This window comes from Ostrinia nubilalis, chromosome 5 (genome assembly GCF_963855985.1).
Source record: "Ostrinia nubilalis chromosome 5, ilOstNubi1.1, whole genome shotgun sequence".
NCBI classification, from domain to species: Eukaryota; Metazoa; Arthropoda; class Insecta; order Lepidoptera; family Crambidae; genus Ostrinia; species Ostrinia nubilalis.
This window is the reverse complement of record NC_087092.1, coordinates 18,190,401-18,210,597: the sequence shown is the minus strand read 5'-3', so window position 1 is coordinate 18,210,597 and position 20,197 is coordinate 18,190,401. Positions and strand designations below refer to the sequence as shown.

General features: G+C 37.7%; 1 protein-coding gene across 2 annotated transcripts in view; it reads right to left on the bottom strand.

Moving 5' to 3' along the window:
• The window catches only part of LOC135072073 (somatostatin receptor type 2-like), a 144,573-nt gene that overhangs the window by 91,255 nt on the left and 33,121 nt on the right, over nt 1-20,197 (bottom strand). Inside the window, exons 1-2 of one of the 2 annotated variants that reach the window (XM_063966019.1) lie at nt 13,160-13,271; nt 12,695-12,728 (exon numbers count right to left, since the gene is read on the bottom strand). The gene's annotated coding sequence lies outside the window, so the exon portion shown is untranslated. Of the gene's footprint in view, nt 1-12,694; nt 12,729-13,159; nt 13,272-20,197 lie in introns of those variants that run through there. The other variant, XM_063966018.1, reaches the window with a different exon arrangement.

Here is a 20,197-nt window from a genome sequence, read left to right as displayed (position 1 = left end):
ATACATCTAACCAATCTAGTTGTTGTTATAAATTAAAGCACTGATTTAGATAAATAGACTTTTATTTTTAACTAATATTACAAATCATTCGACCGATAAACGATACGTCAGAGCACAGAGAGAGGAGAGACTTCTAGGGGGCGCTGCTGTTTGCGTCAGTGCTCTGTGGTTTGCGTTTTACTCCAACACCCTCCCTTAAACGCAAACCCATTGCAGCGGTGAAGGCATGGTGCTTGCAGCGAGGAAGTCCTTTGGTCAATACATCAGCCACCATCTTTTCAGTGCATAGATACTCCATGTGTATTTGGCCTGCTGCAACCTTTTCTTTCACGAAGTGGTATCTGACATCTATGTGTTTGCTGCGAGCTTGATAGACATCAGAACCTGAAATGCTAATGGCACTTTGATTATCACAGTACATAGTCAAAGCCCCTAAAGTATTTTGACAGATGTCCTTTTCCAATTGTTGAAGCCAGAGTGCTTCCTGCACAGCAGAAGCCAGAGACATATACTCAGCCTCGGTGCTGGAGAGGGCAACTGTTGTTTGCTTCTTTGAGTTCCAGCTTATACATGCGCCTTGAAAAATAAATAAATATCCAGTACAAGATCTTCTGTCTAAAGTGTCACTCGCCCAATCGGCGTCGCAGTAGCCAACCATGTTCTCATCATTCTTTTTGAAAGTTAATTTCATGTTCATTGTTCCTTTGAGATAACGGAATATTCTTTTCACAGCTGTCCAGTGTTGCATTGTAGGACTGTTATTGAATCTACTTGCAGTGTTCACCGCATATGTTATGTCTGGGCGTGTGCCTTGCGACAGATAAAGAAGGCAGCCAACAGCTTCTTGATAGGGAATATTCTGTAGAATTTCACTTTCATTTTCAGCCTTTTTTAATTGTGTTCCAGCTTCAAATGGTGTTGGTACTGGTTTGCAGTCAAACATTCGAAATCTGTGTAAGATTTTCTCAATATAAAGTGATTGATCCAAAGATATTTCATCTAAATCTTTACTTTGTGAAATTTTCAACCCAATACATTGTACAGCCTTGCCAAGATCCTTCATTTGAAATTTTTCTTGTAATTTTTCTTTCACAAATGATGCAGTTTTTTCATTATTGAAGAAGCAGAGTAAATCGTCAACATACACTGCTATAAGAAGTATATCATGTTCATTATTAAGTCTATAGTATATACAAGGATCCATAATTGATCTTTTCAATCCAATCTCCAATAGTGCAGCGTTGAGCTTTTTGTTCCATTGACGACTGGCTTGTTTTAAGCCATACAGAGCTTTGTTAAGTCTGCACACTTTGTTTTCGACTTCATAACAAGGCGGCGGCGACATGAATATTTCCTCTTCAACATCTCCCTGTAGAAAAGCTGTAATAGCATCCATTTGATGGATTTCCAGTCTGTATTTTGTTGCTAAGCCAAACAAGTATCTTAATGAAGTCAAGCGGACCACAGGAGCATAAACATCGTGATAATCAATACCTTTTGTTTGTTTAAACCCCTTGATGACAAGACGGGCTTTGTATCTTACTATTTCTCCAACATCATTTCGCTTAGTTTTGAAAACCCATTTGCATGGTATTAACTTTTTGCCTGCAGGTAAGTCTACTACTGTCCAGGTGTTATTATCTAGTAATGATTGATATTCAGTATCCATAGCCATTTTCCACAGGTTAGAATCTTCTCCATTTAGTGCTTCAATGTGACTTTGTGGCTCATTATCTAAAAGACTCATGGTAGACTCAGAGTTAGAACATAAGAATGAATTAAGTTCTGTATCATTACTTTCATCCTCATGTTGTAAATTTTCTTGCAGGTTTTGTCGACGGGGTCTTAGGTTTACATGGTATGTACTTTCTGGAGAACTCAAACTATCTGAAGGTATGTAACTCTCATCTTCCAGGTCTTCGTATGTGCTTGAATCTGAGTCATTATATCTTGTTTCATTATTCAATTCTGCATTGTTAGAATTATTTTCAGGTTCAACTTGAATATGTGTACTATTAGACTCATGACAATCATTCCTCTGATTTATTTCTGCCTTATGTGTGTTTTCATTTTCATTCAATATTTTAGAATTATGAGATTCGCAAACATTCTGGCTTATACTGTTTTCAAGAAATACTGCATCTCTACTCATCACAACTTGTTTACTTTTCTTGTCAATGAAGCGATAACCTTTGGTGCAGTCACTGTATCCAATAAAAATCAACTCACGAGATTTGGGATCTAATTTCTGACGTTTTTCCTTTGGTATATGTACCATTGCTCGGCATCCAAATATTTTCAGGTGGCTGAGGTCAGGCTTGCATCCAGTCCAACGCTCTTCAGGAGTGACATGTGGCAGTGATCGATTTGGCGAACGGTTGACGATGTAGGCAGCAGTTGCTATTGCTTCTGCCCAATACTCCTTCTGCAAAGAGGCATTGAATATCATACACTTAGCCTTTTCAACTAAAGTACGGTTCATTCTTTCACTTACACCGTTTTGTTCAGGTGTGTATGGAGTACTTGTCTCATGTTTTATACCAAAATGCTTCAGACATTTATCAAACTTATGATTTTTGTATTCTGTCCCATTGTCACTTCTTAATGTTTTAATTTTACAGTCCAATTCATTTTCAACTTTATTTTTGAATTCTATAAATTTCTCAAAAACCTCTGATTTTTGCTTCAAAAAATAGACAAACACCTTTTTGGAATAATCGTCAATAAATGTTAAAAAGTACCTTGCGCCTCCGATAGACTGGTTCTCCATTGGCCCACATACATCGCTGTGGATTAACTCCAATAATTTTGATGCTCGGGAACCTTCATGCTTGAATGGTTGTCTGGTCAGCTTGGCTTGCAGACATGGAGTACATGTCACATCTTTATTGTCTTGAGATAGTTTCACACCCAGAGTACAATTGGGGATCTTCTTCAAATCATTGAAGTTGAGATGTCCGAGTCGTTGGTGCCATATGTACCTGTCTTCAGCTATGACAGACATAGCCCTTCCACTGTTGCATGTTAATAATTTGTATGTATTATTCACTAGTTCCGCATTGGCCACTACATTTCCTTCCTTGTTTGTTACTGCACATCCATTTTCATTAAACTCAACTCGGTTTCCATTGGAAATTATTTTGCTCACTGACAGCAAATTTGTGGATAGACCCGGCACATATAAAACATCATTCACTTGAATGCAGTCCACAGTCCCAGTGTCTTCATTCTTGACTTGAATAGTGACTGTACCACAGCTCTGAACACGAAGTACTGTATTGTCAGCAATTCTGATGGTATTTACAGATGGTGCTTTTTCATTCTCAAGCCAGTGGCCATGCATTGTCATGTGAGCAGATGCCCCTGAATCCACATACCAGTTGGTGCTGTCATTCAGTAAAGAAGCAGAGAAAGCAGCAACAAAACTATTCTTTGTATCTTCATTTTCCTCCTTTTTTTTATTTTTAAACCAACAATATTTGCTAACATGACCATGTTTATTACAGTTAAAACATCGGGGTCCTTTAGGCTGATTGGGTCGAGAGTAATTACTAGATTTGACATAAAAAGCAGTAGTAGTATCTGATTTAACTTCTTGTAGCAATTTGGTTTTAATCAGATCGGCACTAATCTTTATTCCACAGCTCTCAATCCCCATAATCATAGGCTTGTACTCTTCGGGGAGGCCGGCCAGCATTAAAGTGCCAAGCCACTCATCATCAACTCCGAAGCCTATGGCTCTCAACTTGTGTGCTGCTGACATTATTTTATTGATGTAATCTTCTACATTTAAACTTGAACTGAGATTTGTATTTATTAGATCTCTTAAAAGACCAACTTTACGGAGTAGGCCCGAGTCTTCAAATGCTTTAGATAACTTGTCCCATACCATTTTCGCAGTCGTGGCGTCTTGAACATGCACATAGAGCTGTGGGTCTATTGAAAGTATAATCTTGGACTTAGCTTTGATGTCTTTCTTCGTGTCTACAGAGTCCACGGAGGTTATACACTCCCACAGTTCTTCATGTTGTAGATACGCTTCCATTGCGAATTTCCACGTCGAAAAATTATCTCTTCCAGTTAGCTTTTGTATGGACAAGGTGTTCGAAGCCATATTTATTGACTTTATAGCAATATAATCTGAAATTGCTGAAAGAGAAAATGTGCTGCACGCGGTCTGTGAGGTTATGTTACTGAACTTTACTTTACTTTACTATTTACTAAATTCTTACTGAAACTATTGCAGGATGGGACGGCCCATAACCTGTTGTTATAAATTAAAGCACTGATTTAGATAAATAGACTTTTATTTTTAACTAATATTACAAATCATTCGACCGATAAACGATACGTCAGAGCACAGAGAGAGGAGAGACTTCTAGGGGGCGCTGCTGTTTGCGTCAGTGCTCTGTGGTTTGCGTTTTACTCCAACACTAGTACACATAGCTATGCCTTTGTTAGTTTCTGGCCCGGAATTGCCTCTCCTAGCACTCCACTACGACAACAAAGATGATCGCGACAAAAGGGATGTCATACCAATAAATTTGACTGCCTACAAAGTGTCTCGTGAACGCGAAGTGCGAGAACAAAGCCTTAACGGTATTAGAGCATGTTTCCATTGTGGTGGTCCGAGTGCGACAAAATTTCCAGTGAGAGTTATTCCTGGTCAGCGTTTTAGGACTTCGCACTTTAGGCTAAAAGCAGAATAATGGTTTAGGTACAAAATTATTCTCGATTCTGTACTAGTGTCTATTTATTTGTCTCACATTTCGTTCTAGTGAACTCCAAATCCATTTCATATTCGTATCGGATGACATCGGGAACGGACTTCGCAAAAGGTCTTTGTCTCCTGGATTTGTTTACATTGCCCGAGTTTCAATAGCTAATATAATTATGGCCGGGCCTATTGAATCGCCGTGAAACTACCCGACATTCAATCTAATGGATTACCGTGACATTGAAAAGTTTGGGTCAGGCTCCCTTGTCCTGAATGGGATAGATTTATGTAATTGGTTCACGTATAACCTTTTTATGGATTGAGCTGGCATAGAGGCTGCCATTCATTGACAATAATACAGTTTGAGGTACAAAACTAATAAAAGTCCATACGCATCACATTCGTACACGTATCAATTTTTTTTTATGGTTCTGGGTCTACGCATTTGTATTAGAGTAGTATTAGACCGTGAATATTTTGAATTCTGTCCCAATAATATAAAAGCTATGTTGTATTTGTTCACAGATTGATCGTAATTGTGGCATAAATGGATCAACCTCATTCATCATCATCATTTCAGCCACAGGACTTCCAATGCTGAACATAGGCATCCCCCAATGATTTCCACATCGCCCGGTTGGTAAGCGGCCTCATTATTCGAAAAGAAATATTTAATGAATCAACAATCTAACAAGAGAATCCAAAATTCAGACTTTATGAGCCTATGATGGCTCGTGGTGCACGTGGTCGTGGTTCAATAACAGGACGTGGGTTCCATTTATTTTCTGACAAAATTGGTTCAAACTACATCCATAGAGGCGTAATAACTATAAAATTATACATGAAATAATATCCCGATCTCAAAGGTCGAGCTTTGGGTCTCAGGTCGCGAAACTTCTGAGCTTATCTAATATGGCTTACGAAGTTATCATCAGGCTCGGGTGGCCAGCAAACTTTCGGGGTAGCTTTTACCACTTTTACTTACATAGTTGCGAGAACTCAAAGTTGCAAACTTTATAGCTTGAAGTATGTTTACTTCAAAGGTTGTAGTAATACATACATAATTTATTACTAGACTAAGAGCTAGTGAACGCCAGACCTACGTCAGCTGAAAGTTTGTCAGCGTATGCTCCAAATATAGGTTAGAATGCTGGTGAATCATGCAGTTTGGGTAATCGTGGCTTTGGCAGCTATCCTAAAAAACTGACTGGCAAGGAGTTGGAACTGTCAAAGCTGATGTGGAAACAACTTCTAATCATTGTCCAAATATTATGCATAAAAATCAGATTTTTTGATATGATGGGTTCTGACCCAAACTTCATGATTCACCAGCATTCTAACCTATATTGGGAGCATACGCTGACAAACTTTCAGCTTTTATAAAATGACGAAGGTTTGGCGTTCACTAGCTCTTAATAATAATAATAATAATAATTTCACTTTTGTCGATTATTTTGCGCTTAAAACGGCCTCTACGTGTTGGATCTGTATCCCCACGCAAGCCTTATAAAGGACCGGGCCACTTTTGACCCGTGAGCTCCAAAGCGTACAAACATAATAATAATAAATTCCTTTATTGAAGTTACAAGTTTTATCATTACAGGGTTTGGTACAACTTCTTTTAAGTAGCTCTTAGTCTACATATACAATATACCATACCGAATATAATAATATTTAGAGATAGAGACTATAAATCAAAAGTTAAGCCCGATAAACCGATAAAAGGACCGACCTTTTTTTATAATAGTCTAAGTATTTATTACTTTTCGATATCTTTTTTATTATTTTCATGGTTTTTGATAGCTTTAGTGACAATTTTTGCTGTCAGCGCATTTAGCTACCTACCAGTAGCCCTATTCACGTAACAAAACTTCAACGACCTGCAAGCGATTTGATCGCTAGAGTCATTTTTCGTAATCTCGTGTTAATCGCCCGATTCGATCTCGTGACAACGCCACTCTTGTGGCGGAGTTTTGGGCTGACACTGTGTAGGTTTGTTGTCGACACGAAAAGAAAAGAAGAAGAGAAGAATCGCCCGATTTTGTTTCGATTTCGTTTTGATGCGAATTTAATCGTTGCCTTCGCGGTATTCACCTATTCCTATTTTTTTAGTTTGGTTCAAGTGATTAAACGTCAAATGACAAGTCGCTGAGTTGCGAATGTTGCGATCCTATCGAGTAATCGTTCTATCGAAATGACACGTGAATACGGATTTAATAGGACTGTTTTTCAATAGGACGACTTCTAAACGTCAAGGAGATTTTGACTGTGTCAAAATACGTGAATTAGGCCACAGTTCCTATAGTTAAAACATTTCTCTAAAGAGGTAACACAAAATCTCCTAGTTATTTCCGAAGTGGAGCGTGAATGCGAATCGTGGCTAACCGGCATTACTTCGCCCTGAACGACGCGTTCCTTCCGCGCGACCGGTAACTGCAAATGAGGCGGCTACCATGTGATAGTTTCCAGCCATGTTCTTTACATACTGCCAAATAAACGGCTTATGTAAAAGATGATTAGAAAATAGCACGAGTCTCAAATTTTGCATGGGGGTTCCTTTTAGAACTTAAGTGCTCACTAGGACGGGATTTTGCAAAATTCGACCCCTAAGATTTACAAAAATACTGTTCTACCTGGGTAAAATCTAAATTCAAGATAAAATATGATTGTGCAACTTAAATCATAAATTATTCCTAATTTTATGTCAAATCCTAAATGAAATCCTAAAATATTTACTACACTTAATAGCAAAAAGGTTGCGTAAATATTTCGAAGTACAATTATAAATGGACTGCTACAGAAGGCTATTGTGAGACGGTTGATTACTAAGACCATAGATGCAAGCCCGTCCTCACGGAACCGACTAGGCGTCCGCATAATGGAATGCATGCTCAAAGGGGATTTATGACATATGCTAGATTCATGGCTCATGCTGGATGGATGCGGCAGTATTTCACGAGGAGCGGACGAGCAATAACTAGTCACGGGAGCGGGACGTGCGCGTTTACACTACGGTTCGGTTAGTGCTACATAATATCGGAGAGCTGTCAAGACATGAGAGAAAGCGTTTGCGGAGATAAGTAGTAAGTGTAGAGCAAGCTAGTATAGAGCAAGTGTTTGCTGAGGAGGTTTAAGCATTAATAAAACAACCATAGGGCCTTCAACTCTATTTTGAAACTGAGGCTTTTCCTGCCGCAATGCTAGAACAGTTATAAGTAGTATAGGTAGAGGCGCGGATGGAATATACAGCTTGTAGCAACAATCGACAACGAGAACCTAAATTAAATTTACTAAGTTAAGTAACATATTTTGGTACCAAATAAGTACGAGTAAAAGTTTCTTTTTCGTATTTCTTTTCATTCTTGAAATAAGATTAGCATTTGGTTAGAGGGTTGCGACATTTGCGGCTGAGTCAGCAAAGCCTTTGGGGACTAAAGCATATTTTTTTACTAAATGGAATAATTTTTTGCATCAAGCATCTGTCTTATTGTTTTGACTTGTGCCATCACCACCGTAGCCGGCACCGTATGGATATCACTCGGCGCAAGCAACCGAATTAAATTCCTCCAGGATTACAAACCCAGGTTGTTACTGAGGACTTCTCGATGGTATATCGCATGTGTGTAAGTAAAACATGAAAAATCTGAAAATACAGTAATTGCTCCAAATGTTATTTCGCATTTTAAAACGTCTAGGAAAATAAGTGGTTTAAAAATTATCCCGCTTCATGGGTTTCGTAAAAAAAGGGTAGATGACGATTGACGAGCATCTGAAATCAAACTCGAAACCTTTTCACCTTTTCAGGTTTTGACTCTGAAAATGTCTGGATTATTATTATGAACATGGCAATGATGAATCTGTAGGTCAACAAACAGCTTGTGGCATGAAAATCAATGTTGAGTTCGTAGTGTACATTAATTTGTTCTTGGTATTCAAATACCCTCTACTTCCTGACCCTTGCTAGGCCAGCGGCATGGCTAATGAGGCGCATTAGGAATGCAGCGGATGGTGGGGCCGTGGCAACTTGCATGCTCCTCAATATGCATGGGCGCGCGGAAATAGAAACATACGTCTTGCGGCGTGAGTGATCAACGACATGTGCTTTCGTAGGAATCGTATACGATCAATATGTATGTGTATACTAGTGCTACCAACAACATGAACAGTAAAATTTGAAAGAAATGGTAAAAAGTAAATTGAATCTCTGATCGTTAGAAACAGAAACTAAAGCAGCATCAAAAAATTTTGAAAATGTATTATTTGTCCTAGACAAAAATCAATCATAGGGATTTCAAAAATAATAACAATATTATCGATTTTCTAGATCAAATTCTGCAAAGTAATAACGTGCCAATACTGAGTGTTCATTTTTTTAGTGAATCGATCAACATTTTCCACTTGATTTACAATTCTATTACCTACACGATCCAATGTTTTTTTATACTACGTTATTCCACCACACAAAATACATGAAATTAAAAGAGTATTATTGTTTTACTGGTAGGGCCCAAAAGATAAGGAGACATGTAAAGTGCCCCAAGGCTACCTTTTCTTTTTTATTATTTACTATATTTTGACGTTCATAAGTACCACTTGTGGTCTAAACTGAATAAATATTTTTGATTTGATTTTATTGACGATTGAATGTTTTATCTTCTGAGCGTACGATGACGAAAACGTCCATTGCACGTTTTCGTGATTTCAGGATACTTTATTTAATTTTTATTTCCCGCTTTTAATTTAATACACGCTACGCTCATCGGCCACTGTGTGTGCGCCGAGCGTGTCGAGTCGCGGTTCCGCACAAAATTGCAATTTTACGAGCGACGGCCTCCGCTTTGACGCGCGGACCAATTATTAGGGCCGCTCGGGTATATGATGTTAATCGAAACTACAGCGAATATAGATCGTTTCATCCACAAAGACGCGTCCCACCAATTTTTAGTCGAGGGAAGTGCGGGGTGCGGGGAGTTTGATCCGAGCAATCCGAGCGTCATTATTGTATTTGTAGTGTTCTTGTGCATCATGGATAATTTAGAATGTACCGATAACAATCATTAGCGAAAGAATGGTGGGGCGCGTCTTCGTGGATGAAACGATCTATAACCGACAACCGTGTACTTTTATGATGGGAGTTTTATTTTTGTCTGCCCGACACGACACCGCGGGGAAAACTCGCAACAATAGGATAAACTTAGGTACTTTTTGAGAGGTTAGAGGAATTTATGTCCGGTGAATATTTGAAATATGGAAATAATAGGCTTACGTTCTACTTTTACTTGTTTAATATAACTCAGAAGAAACAGTGTAAATATTATAAAGGTATGTATATTTATTAATTTATTATCCATCTAAGACTTAGTCTTAAATTTTAAGTAAATACGAGGTTCAAAAAACATCACCTTTTTTGTAAAAAATTTGAAGTTTATGTAGTTATAAGTACGTAGAGACAAGTTGATATTTCATTCGCGATTAAATTCCAGTCGCCGTTATTTTTCCAATGGATTCTGTAAAACAATTTTCATTTCTATTCATTTCAAACTGTATCTGAGAACAAGTTAAGTTGGTTCCAGAAAATTAGAATTTCAATCGGCTACAAATTCACTATTCGGCCAAGGCCGAGGAACAATGGGCTATTACGCGACGGCCGATAATCACTACACTATCAAGTATTTACCATCTCATTGAGATCGGATACATAACAATCTATTCCGAAGAAACCTTCTTGTCGGCGCTGTTGAAAAACGGACCGTAATGCAACGGAGGAAAGTTTTAAATATTAGCAAAAAATCTGCTTAATTTGAGCAGTGTATCGAGCAGACTGGAGCTCCGTCTATAAATCTGGCCTAATTGGTGTCTGGGCTTTGTGAAAAACGTCCGTAATTAGTTTTTCAGAATAGTGGACGCGACACAGAATGGCTGCGAGGAGTTACAAAAATTTAAGACTTTAATAGAGTTTAAAGTTTGAAACTAAAATGAAAAATAATTAGGTGTGGCTGATAATCATAATTTCAGGTTGTATTTATCAACAATACATAATAATATAGAAAAACTACACAATAATAATAAATTAGCTTTTTATAAATATATTTCAACCATAGGTAATCGTAAAACGTTGGCGCTGTCAGTCCTTTCGAGTTAAAGAGGACGTCCTTGAAGTTATCATGTTACGTATAATGTACCGTAGTTTGTTAATTAAAATGTTAAAAAAGGTTGATGGCCTTTAATAAAAAAAATATCATCAGGCCATTAAAAATATATATCAATCACCCTTTGATCAAAGAGTTCGTTGTCAAAGTACTAAAAGTTCAAAGGGAATGTCTAAAAATATCCTATTGCCTATTTTTAACCGATCCTATTTTTTTAGGTTCACCGATATTAATTTTTCAGCTTATGTTTCAGTAACTAGGAAAAATTATCAGATTTAGAAATAAAAATTAACTTTAAACAATGATTACAGAACAAAAAAGAAGTCTTCAAATTGACCGGTACTCTCTTTGGATCATCAACACGGAAGAAATCCTTCACCTACATACTTGACAGGACAAAAGAAACAAAAACATTGTACTTCCGCATCATCCTCGAGCATATCCATCCATATGGAAGGCAAGTCTATCCGGTACGTTAGTCCCAGTCCTATGTCAACAGAAAAACACCTTTTCATAGCTCATCGAGAACGAACAGTATTATTTTATGCAAGCAGGCTTCCTTTTATAACTGAAGTTTTTCATTTATATGTATAAATACATACGATTCTTCTTACGTAATGTAGGTACTTGTTATTGGGTTCATTAGAAGTGTCGTGCCTAAAACTTGAAGCAACTAATGTTAGTCATGACCAGGATTACTTACATTTCTCTTTGTGCACTGGCTGTGACGTAGCTTACTACGTAGCGGCGGTGTTGAATAATAATGTATCTGCTTCATAGAGAATTTTCTATCACTTTTATAAGAGACTTTTCAAATCTGATAAAATCCTTTAACACTTGCTAGTAGAACTAGCTGTTCCCCTCGTTGCAATGCCGAGTGCATGCGAGGCATAATTCGCGCAAACACCATCCATTGTTCGCTGTAATTATTTGCCGCAACTGGAAAATTACTCGCGATTGTTCGGCGCGCGCTCGTCGAGCACCTGGCCGTTAATCTCAGCGAAGATTATCGCATTAACAATAAGGGCACTGCACGCTATTACGCTTTCCCACGGCACCGAGCGTGGCATAAAGAGTGCTGCCGCTATTATGTGGTTAATGATCTGTCAAAATGCTGTTACTGGTAGACTATGAGCGTTGGAAACGAAAAGAAAAGATTTTAATGAACCTGAATTGATAAGGACTTACGATTAATTTTTTAGCTAAAGGAACCATACATTCTGAACCTATCTCTGAAATTCTGAATATTATAATAATGATATGTCATCAAAAGATGAAAACCAAGTTTTAACGCAAAACCCGATGGAGTATGAAATACGGAGGGCAAATTACAGCCGCAGGCGTCTGTGTTCCGCGAAGGGCTTCAATCCAATCCGACACACGAACAAATAGGTGTCAGACATGTCTTTGTCTCTTTGTTCAAAACACTTTTACGCACTTCGCTGGCGTAATTACGCGAAGGGTAAATAATAATTTACCCTAAAATTTTACGTTTTTAGGCCACTGATGGAAAAAGTTTTCCCACTGTTTCAATCAAACTTTGTCTTGCAAAAATGCTTAACCCATGTCTCCCTTGTAATAAGCTCTGCGCTAATCACGAAGAGTTTGTTCCTAAAAGTATTCGCAACCGCAACCTAATACTTACTTCTTCGGAACATAAACCACAACATTATAACGGTGCCTAGGTTAATTTGAATTCCATCCGGTAATAACGTAGTGTCAAAAATGCTGGCATGTCAAGAAGATAACAGCAAAGGTAGGTATCAAAATAAACGTAACAAAATAAATAATGTGACATAATGTAGCCGTCAAGAAAAATTCGACTCACCTGTTCGGGACAAAGGCCAGGAATACTCAGCGATCTGAAACAAAACAATTTCGTTATGTAATAAACCTCACGAAACGTAAATAAATAGGTACCTAAGTATGACGACGGTGGTGGGTGGATAAATACCACACTAAATTCAGGAGAAGTAATTTATATATCTTTTGGAAGCGCCATTGTGATTTTAGTTGTCATTTATTTTATTTTTTTATTTTATTATTAATCCTCTCATAAGTTACATTGATTTTTCTTAATACTTATAAATACAACACACACACAATGAATAAATTAATCCTATCATTCTAAATCTAGTCAATGAGTCACATTGCACAAATACCATGGACTCTATCTCGTATTTTCTCACCCAGTATGCTTGACATTTGTTATGCACTTTATTGGACTTTGAATAAACTTAAAATCGAGTCTAAAAATCGGCCGCAAAGGTAATATAATCTATCGATATCCTACTAGCATTCCCCATCACTACTCCTCCGTCGCTCATCCAAATCTGCGCGGAGCTGGCACTTAACACTTCTATTTAACTTCGCCTGAAGTGCTTGCGCGTCTTTTCCAATACTTGGGTCGGAGCGAACTGAGTCTACTGCGATCCGAATCGGTTCAGAAACATCTCTGTATACATGAATACTGATTCGAGGATAAACATCGAGTGCTCTAGTCAATACGATGACGTTTCAGCGATCTTTGCGAGCGGCGGAAATCTTGTGTGAAGTGGAGTCGGGCTTGAGCGGCATACGATATTTCTTAAATAAAATGTTCACAGCTCCAAATATTATTCGTGATATATTTTATGAATGTTTGGTTTGGTAGTTTATAAAAAGAGAAAGAAAGCTCACAAAAGATTTTTGTTGCAATTTAGTTTACTTAGGCTGATGTACTTAACAAATACCTCTACTTACCTTTTGTCCTTTAAATTACAAATTGTTTATCATAATTTAAAAATGTTGTGATTCACCTTTTTTGATTGACTTTCTTGTGATAAGGTTCCTGATAATAATATTATTTTAAATTTTAGATTGAACTCTGACAGTTTCGTGTTATCTATCTACTTACCTATTCGATATCTTAAAGATAAAGTTTTAAAGGTGATGTTACAAATAAATGCATACAGGCGCCGAGGTGATCTGTTTTGACTCCTTGAAATTCAAATGGATTGTCACTTATCGCGCTGAATCGTTTCGATAGTTCCGGAGCAAAACGCTCTGATTCAACGTCCACTGAAATTACCATGACAATGGTGTGTCTGTTCTGCAGTTCCATAATAAAATAAAATTAACTATTGTTTAATGTGCCATAAAGCCTTTTTTTTTCATTTCATAATCTTTAAAATTAAAATACGTAGTCTAACTAAAATTTAATACAAATAATTTATATTTGTACCTTCACATCAGAAACGCCAGCTGCAGTTGCAGATTCGCATAATTATGCCAGTCAGTTTCTACAATTGACAGCCACGGTCGGACAAATACGGTTAATATAATTTGTTTTTGTTTTACTCGGAACCACAGGATAACCAATAGGTAGTACGAGCATAACTCAGTAAAACAAAATTTTCACCTTTTCCAGGGCTACGGTAACTTTCCAGACGTGGAAACTTTGACCGTAACTTCTCGCAAAGCGCGTGAAAAGAAGGTAGGTTTAATAAGATAAAATTAGGTCAGTAATTCTTGTCGGGTGATAGGAACTACATTATTAGTAGTAATAAAACTTCTGACATCTTCTACCTCACCATGTTACGGTAGAAATCTCAGTGAAATATTAAGGTAAACATCTTGAATATAACCAAATTCTGAAACTGCCTAGTCATAGAGAAATCTCTATAACTCCTCTCACATCGAACCCATAGACGTAGGCTCAGAAGGCTTACTATCATTTTAAAATAAGTTTAATTAAATGTGTACCTACATTCATATCGGATAAAAATTACTCTTATAGGTGGACTTATACTAGGAAGTGATCGCTTCCAGACAATTGAGGAGAGAACAGTTTTGTTTATGGTTATCCTATTTTGCACTAATTCTGTTTCTTTAACCAATGTTGAAGTATTTTTAGTTAAAAAGTTATTCCAGAGTGACTATGCCAGACGGGAATAACTTTAACTTAATATTGCACGTGAGCTAGTTACTGACTGTTTCTCCGCTGTGTCCCGGGGCGCAGTCAGCAAACAGGTCGAGTTCCAGCAATCCGGCGCGCAAATATTTGAGCCCTCGTCGCGCGAGCAGCCGCGGGTCGTCTTATCTACTCACGCCGTTTGTCGGCGGTGTATATAAACCTTTTCTTATGCTTCATTACAGGTCTATTATTATACTTATTGGACGAGCTTTCGGAATTTATTTCACCGTGCACACAATTATCATATGGAAGAATAAACTTTTTTTAACAAGCGACGAATTTTCAATATGAACACCTACTTTGAATCTAAGTACATTAAAGTAAGTGATGGTCTACTATATTATTGTTTAAACCATTTTCACAAACAATTTTAAAAGTGAACGAACTTATAATTCACAAACTTAACATGAGATCTCGCGTGGACGCACTGGGTGGCACATGTACCAATCACAAAGCTCTATTCAACGCTGTGCGTTCGATCTGCTGCTTCACTTAAGTAAGTATCGTTTGTAAATACGGGCGTAAACCTCATCTATAAATTTACTCTCTGAAACAAAAGGGACTCTAATAAAAGAAACTCAAAATAAAAGTGATTACGGTCGCACGTAACTGTATGCCTATTGTTAATACCATCTTCTATTATTATGCAAAACATGCCCATAATCAACAAACGCTGACCTGAAAATTTCAGGCCCTCCATTCAAATCACAGCGCCATCGCCAGGGGAACCGACTTGAAGTGGGTACACTACACAGCCAGTGAGCTAGATTAAACGAGAACGTGTTTAGAAGTTCTCGTGCTAACATCTAGTTTCAATTCCCTGGACGTATTTGATCAGCCAGTTCATTACCAATGCGCTGTCCCTGCAGACATAAGACATCTAAGATTAAATCGTTGGCGTATGCAAAGATATCGTGTATTGTTTTTAGATTTTCCGCTCTTAATCATCAAGTGTAATTGGAGAGGCAAGACTCATGAAAAATGTAAAGAGTGAAGGAAGTGGGAGCGAAAACACAAAGTCATCGTGTGAATGAAGGAACACAATGAAACGTAAGATTTTTTAACTACTTTAACGTTTTCCAGGTTTACTAATCTAAAAAAAGGTAAATCCTGCTTAAATAGAATGCTTATCTTCTGCCCTTGCTCGTAACAAACGTTCGTACCTTTGTTAGACTTTTTTTTTTTCAATTTGAATTTAATTTCCTCATGAATGCAAGTATCGTTATCGCGATCGGAATTAAAATATTCTCTTGCAGCCGATGTGCTTCAACATTGGTTCAGCCGTTTAAATGTTTGATCAAACCACCGCGTAAGCTATGGCGATTAGATGTCGTGTATGACTTTGTAGCGATGAGTTCACATCAACGCGTCCTGTCATTAGTCGCGGCGATCTATGCACGCGCAGTGATCACCGACGCGACCTGCACTCGTTGGTTTGGCCGAAGCTTAAAAAAATAGCCAAAGAGACTGAATTGCTCGGTTTGCTTGGGCTGTGATGTGGGTAGTTGTAACATCGGGCACTGGCGACCGGCCAAAACGACTCCGGCGCGTTCCGCACTATTGACTCCCGAGCACTTTCGCAACCGAGTGGATATCATAACTCGCCGGCCCGAACTAACGCGGGTGTTGTGATTATTGTTCAGCTAAGAGGACTGATGGGGGCGATAACAACGAAAAGATACATTGAAAATAAAATAAAATATTTGCTGAAGCCCACGACTTGATCTGCAAAATAATAACTTCAAGTTAGTTCGATGAAGTAAAAATTTAAGAATCATCCATTATGTACATATTGAGGAGTGATTTGCATAAACTCTAATGGCCCTCTTAAGTTTTTACGACTAAAGGCAGCCTGCACATTTCTCTAAAATACCTTTACTGTATTTTTTGTACACTCGTAGATAATGTAAATAATTATTCTAAGCTCCGATACCTATACATTTATTAATTTTTAAGATAAGATTAGATGGAGCTAGAGAAATTACGTCCAGCTCATGTAACTAAAAATACCCTTAGGCCTGGAGCAAATAAATCAAGCTGTAGATAACGATACGCCTTGCAAATTTGCAATGTAACAAGCCAAGATTACAAATTGCGTTTGGCAGAACACACAAAACACAAACCCAACAGGGCATAACCGCCAAGTGTTCTACTCCTTTTCTAAAAGAGTGTTCCCGAATCGCGGATACCTGGCAACCGAACAAGATTTTAAAAAAGGAAAACGTTACTTAGAAGCTTTGCGGGGCAGCGGGGCGGAACGGCTAGTCTCTACTTGGCTGGCCGCCAGTCGCCGGCTTATAAGTGGACCGCACATGAACTTATTCAATCTTCTTCTATCGTAGTTCCGAGTTTTATGTATTTATGATAAGTCTTTAGGAGTTACTCGGATGTTTAAGTGCTTCAGAACGACTACAATCTGAGGGCCAAGTGCCGAAACATAGATGCGGAATAGTTTGAGCACAATTTTAATTAGGTACTCCAAGAGCAAAGTTATTCTTAAATTATACCTACTTACAGTTAATTTTAAATCTATTCTTTTCACAGTAACCTTTTCGTACTCGGAAATATGAGTAATATACATTTTATCACGTTCCGGAACAACTCTACTTTCAATGATGTAAGATTTTTGTAAATATTAGCGTGTTATATCCTTGATTAAATCTTTTAAAAACAACATATCATAAATATCTGCAAATAGCCAGGCGCTATTATTGAGCAGCCGATAGTTAACATCTTTACGATCATCTGATGCTCATATCATAATAGACAGTGCCGCTCTCAGCCAAATTGAATAACGATTAGTGATGTACAATCAGCCACAAAAGCACATGTACCTACACCAATGTTAGTTCTAAGTTTAATTTATTAAAGTTTATCAGGATTTGGCAGAAATTATCATTTTTCAGTGCCTTTTTACTTTGTACTGGGTTCAATGTATTCATTCAAGGTTATCATCAGAAAAAATAAATGTTTTCGTATATGTAGGTTTCAATATTGGTTTCTTTCACTCACTCGAGCAAAAATTAAACGAGTTCTTACAGCCGATATCGGAATCGTTTTTCTTGCACTCATAAATTCCAGCGAAACAACCGAATACCGAATAGTGCGTATGTATTCTGCTCGCGAGTGTACGGGGGAGTAATTTATCGCCGCTTATACGCCATGGCTGATGAGTATTAATGCTCGGGTAAGTGCTTTATGAAGCCAATATTACATTATCATCTGCTCCAGAGCTAGATAGCAAATAGTCAAGTGGCATATCTAGCCGTGGGCGTATAGACTTTCGGTTTAATATATCATTTTGGTTCGAGTGCCTAGCAAATAATAGGCTGCCAGATAGAAAAGGCTTCATTTATTTCTCTGTTGTGCTTAATTACAGTTAGGCAATCCTAATAATCCAATAAAATACTTAGTCTTATTGCTTTGAAGAGCCAATCGTTAGGGTCTTACACTGGACTAATAAATGTTTCAAATTATTTTGATGATTTCGTACTTAATCTAGAGATTAATAAAATGTAAGGTAATAATAACACCGTAAATAAAAACCTTGGAGGAGGCCTTTGTCCAGCAGTGGACGTCATTTGGCTGAAACGAACGAACGAACGAAGGTAATAATATTAATCGTCTTAAATCATGCGCTAAACCTAGAGCAAGGCTGCTCAACAACAATGACGAGTCGGGCCAAACGGTGGATGTAGTCGTTAACGACGAGCCACTTACATTTCCTATTTCAGTTACCTACTCTCAGGACAAGCGCAATAAAAACTCAATTATTAAGATTTAAGATCAAACTATACAGGCGCAGGCTACTTAAAATTCTTTCACTGTGGCCCGCGAGCCTAGGGTTGAGCAGCATATAAACTATTCAACCAGCATGATCTGTGTGCTTACCATGAGTTTACGTTAGGTGTGCTCGCTAGCGACTGCGTAAAAAAATGACATTTAAATGTATGACATATTGTGCAGCGCCCCTAGTGGCAACTTTCAAGAAATAAAATCTTCATAGATTTTTTTGACGTACTCGCTAGCGAGCTCACCTAACGTGAACTCATGGTAAGCACACTGAACGCAGCAGAATTCAAAGACGCATTGTGTATTGCGTCTGTGTGTATCAAAGTCAAAGCAATAAAACACGATCACAGCCGCTCTCGACGTCGCAGTTGTACGCGCTCTACGTCATAGGAAGACTATTATATTGTAGGATCGACAAAGGCAATTGCATATGCGGAAAAGCGGGAGTTTGAGCAGTTTAGCTCGGGGTCTTTAATGTTGGAGTGTACTATGTACAAGAGATTCTGCTAAACTTTTCACTTCGATTGAAATCAACGTTGATTACACGTGTTCAGCCGAATTAGGATGCGCGGCGTGATAAGATCTTATCGATGATTTTAGACATCAAAATGTATGGGGCAAAATCGATAAAATGCCGGTAACTGCTTATCGCGGCGCACATCCTAGGCCTTCCTATCCTACATTTTGAGGAAAATTATAATTATAAATCCTTGCCAAAGACAAGAAGAGAGAAGAAAAACAGGACATCATGGCACAAAAGCCTTTAATCTTGGCCTGTCAATGCTAAGCTTTGAACTATTCAAAACTTTATTAACCTAATGCCAATGCCAGACAGTTCCAGCCCCAGGCAATTTGTCTAGTGCCAAAATCAAACCGCCATCGATTGGGTTTGATCAAATTCCTAGCAATATTTGCACTGATGGGAAGGAATATTGGATATTTTAATGACATTTTGACAAGTCAAATCCCAGTTGCATGATGCAATGTGATGCAGACATGCGCGAAGTTGAGAAAATTGTTATTCGGTTCATTACAAGTTCACTATTGAGTAGGTATCTAGCAAATTATCAACATAACTGTGAATAAGTAGTTTGATATTTAAAAGTACCCTCTACCTACCTGAAAATAAAAGCAATGTAATAGGTTATTTTCTTTCAATGCTCTATTTTAAAATTCAAAAAGTTAGTTAGTTGTTCACAATATCAAAGAGCTAAAGAGATTAAATTTGTTGAAGGGATAACACGAACTGTACAATGTGGCATGTTAAATTGAAAGCCATTGTGTGATATAATATTATAATCCGATATTATTGATAAATGAATTGATTGCTCTTATTTCATTTATTGGATTCCACGCGGTTTCAGAGCAATTGAATGAAATCAACGGTTGTTTTCATATTTTCCGATTGCAACATGTTTCAATTTGCTCACAAAGATGTTAATTGGTGATATTATTCTAAAACAGTCAGATAAAGAAGACTCCCATTTTCAACAAGGAGCTTAAAGATAGCACAAAGTCATTATTTATTCATACTCTGGAAAGGGCCTAAAAAACTTTGACTAAGGTTTTTGTGATTGCACAACC